General features: G+C 30.6%; 1 non-coding gene across 1 annotated transcript; it reads left to right on the forward strand.

Annotated features, from left to right (window-relative positions):
• The first annotated feature begins 2,876 nt into the window (after positions 1-2,876).
• LOC111557037 lies at positions 2,877-3,008 on the forward strand. Its single transcript, XR_002736785.2, has one exon. It is a non-coding gene; the product is annotated as a U6atac minor spliceosomal RNA (small nuclear RNA).
• The last annotated feature ends 706 nt before the right edge of the window (positions 3,009-3,714 follow it).

Below are 3,714 nucleotides of genomic sequence, written 5' to 3' on the forward strand. Positions count from 1 at the left end.
ATAGAATGAGTTTTATTCAATTTAAAAATACTAAATAAATTTTCTTCTTGTTCTTTGAAGGACAGCTAAGATAGAATAAATGTCATAAAATAACAAGTCTTAAAAAGAGTTAGAACTTTTCAAAAAAGAACTCAGAATGAAAATTGGGTCTAGTGAACCCTTACGTCCTACCATGTAGAGTGATCCTACCACTATACGGATAACAGGTTTATCAATCAGGATCAGTTGCATGGTCATATTAGAAGACAGAAAGCTAAAAATACATATGGTTTTAAATTAGTGTGAAACAATTTCATCTACCAGTCATGTGTAAGTAAAATCCCAGTTGTAATTAATGTAATCACACACAAAAAAGCAAACATACTCTTACACACCCCTAAACTATGTCTAACCAATGTTCCATCTTATAGAATTAATAATATCATCAACAAAATGAGTGCAAATTGCTAATTTCATGATAAGGTAATCATTAGGTTGATTAAAACCCTGTAGGTAGCATTTTTTACTTTTCATTAATAAAAAATACAAAAATTTAATTAACAAAAATATAATTATACAAAGAATACATTTTCAAGTATTCTTTGTATTATTGTACTTCCTAAAAATATATTCATTGACATAATCTGATATGTATATAGGGATGAGATAACTAAGTAATCTTGGGAAAAATGTTTTAAAGTAAATCTTAATACTTTAGTCAAAAATAGACCTTTTGTATGTATGCAATGTCATGGAATGGCATTAATCCATTCAAATGTCATTTACCATATTATGTATCATACTATATTAAATCATAATAATCTGCTTTTTCCTCTATATCCAATTATACTTTGAGCTTTATAAAACCAACTAATATATATTTACCTACTGCCTGACACTGAGAGACATGGTATAGGAGAGACTTAAATACATTTCTGATGTTGCAAATAGGATTTCCAAAATTTAGTTAATTAATTTATTCATTAAAAAATATTTATCAAGTGCCTGCTGTGGTTTGGGCACTGTTCTAGGCCTAATCTCTAAGAAGTCAATAAAATTTTCTTAGATGAATGGGCATGTAAAATAAAACCTACCTGTTGTTTTAGTAAGTTAGCTTCTTAAAATGTCAACTTCTCTTTACCTAGAAAGGAATGATAACCTTTGTTTAGATATGGTTGTATTCTAGATGAGTGGATGTTAGATAAATATCTCACTTTGAAGACAATTTTACTTCATTAGTCAAGATTTTTAGAGGGGAATGTTCTGTTTTATTAGTCAGGAACTATATTTTTCCTATGTTTTGATAAGTTATTTACTTGCTATAGTTGCTTTAAATAATTTTTCTGGAAGATATGTTTATTCAGGCATTCAAATGTAAATAATGCCATAACAAATTAATAGGTTTGGGCTATATCAACATATTCCTTCTGTATATTATCATACCCTTTATTCTTGTTTGATTGAAATCTGTTATACTGGGCTTATTTTTTCTACATAGGGATTTATACTTTTATGTGTAGTCCAGTGTCTTTGTAGAATTATCTTAAAGATTCAGGGGTGCCTGGTTGTCTCAGCTGGTTAAGCGTCCACTTATTGATTTAGGCTCAGGTCTTGATCTCATGGTTCATCAATTTGAGCCCCGCCTTGGGCTCTGCACTGAAGGGCAGAGCCTGCTTGGGCTTCTCTCTCTCTCCCTCTATGTCTGCTCCTCCTCTGCTCATGCTCTGCCTCTTTCTAAATAAATATAAACAAATGAACTTAAGAAAAAAAAAGAATTATGTTAAAGTTTCAAATTCTACCAAAGATCTATGGGTGGCTGTAGATCATTCTACACTTAGAATAATAAAAATAATTATTTCAGTTGTGCTCTCCTATCTCTTTCAGGCAGTTTCACAATACCTTAAACATATATTGTTTAAGATGCTATTTCAGTTCAATAGTATCTTAATGGTATTTCACTTTTCCATTTAAACGCTTTCTTCTTAGGAAGAATTCACTATATGATTAAGACTAAAATTATAGAAATCTAAGAAAAAGTGTTTACTAAAGAGGGATATAGGATTGTGTCTTAAGGGGATATTAGGATTCTAGTTATGTATGTGCATAAAAAGATAATCTTTTGAAATACTGTTCTTAAAAATATTTTGCCACACATATTTTAAAAATTCACCTTTTTTTGTATTTCTCAAGTAATACTAGGACTGTGTATGCTTATTTTTTTATATTTTAATATTAATGGCAGAGATGGGAAAGACATATAAATTCTTAAATCTAAAGTCACATCTCTGCTTTAAAACACATTACTGTTTAAAGACAGTATTTCAGAATGTCAACATGAATGGAAGTGTCAAAATGATGCTTAATACTAATTTGTTTATATGTGCTTGACTGCACTTAGATGGTAAAAAGGTAGGTATCAAAAATAAAGATTATTTTGAGACACTGAAGTAGGTTTCTTTTTGTTTTCATTGCCATAAATGCCATTAGTGTTAATTGGAGATTTACATGTGCATTGAGAGAATAATATACCTCATTATTCTTGAGTAACAGCTACTGACTTTTAAAGGCCATTTAGAATGTATGACAGGAAACAAATAAAAGCATTCCACTTAACTTTTTGAAAGTTATTTTCATATACCAGAAAATGAAACAAAAGGCTTCATGAATATTCCACTGCCATAGTTTTAATTTTATAACTTCCACAACAAAACCTTTAGAATTCCCTTTGTAGCTTAACTAGCTGGGGAATATGTGAAGTAAGTATGTCTTAAGTCTGCTTTGTGGTAGGTGACCATGGCCTAGAAGAGTATATGCTATTTACTTTGTTGTTGTCGTTTTAGGTATTTAAACCATTAGAAATCCACTGATGTCTCTAGTGTTCAAATAATTAGGATTTTGTGATGTGTAAAAGGAGAGAAGGTTATAGCACTCCTGTTGATTGACAAGGATGAAAGAGGCCCTTGGTCCTGACAACATATATATGGGTAAGGCATTGCTACCTACTTTGTGGCATCTAACCATCATTTTTATAGGCAATGAGGATTTAAGAGTGTGCTTATGATGAGCATAGGGTTGTGTATAGAAATATTGAATCATTATATTGTACACCTGAAACTAATATTACACTGTATGTTAACTGGAATTTAATTAAATACTTAAAAATAAACACATAAGTAAGATTTCTTAAAAGATCATCTTGGCATATTACAATAAAAATAAGTAATTATTGAGCACATATATGACAGTCACTATTTTTTAAGTGCATTTCAAGTATGAACTTACTAATACTCAGCAACCCTGTGAGGTCAGTATCATTATCCCTATCTTATAGGTGACATAATAGAGGCATCAAAAGATAAGTTAACTTGCCTAAAGTTAACACACATAGTAAGTGGTAGAGTTAGGATTTGAACCCTGGTCACATGGCTTAACAAATGGAGCTTGATGTAGTTATATTGGCTCAAATGAGTTGGCTTTGTCCTAAAATATGAACACACTAGTTAACAAATTAAAACCTTCTAGTTAATCCAACTTATTTAATTTAATTTAATTTAATTTAATTTTATTTTATTTTATTTTATTTTGTTTTGTTTTATTTTTAAGTTTATTAATTTATTTTGAGACAGAGAGGAATAGTGTGCATGCACATGTTGGGGAAAGGCAGAGAGAGGAGAGAATCCCAAGCAGGCTCTGTGCTGTGCTGTCATTGCAGAGCCTGACGCAAGGCTTGACCTC

Source organism: Felis catus, chromosome A1 (assembly GCF_018350175.1).
Source record: "Felis catus isolate Fca126 chromosome A1, F.catus_Fca126_mat1.0, whole genome shotgun sequence".
In the NCBI taxonomy this organism is placed as follows: domain Eukaryota; kingdom Metazoa; phylum Chordata; class Mammalia; order Carnivora; family Felidae; genus Felis; species Felis catus.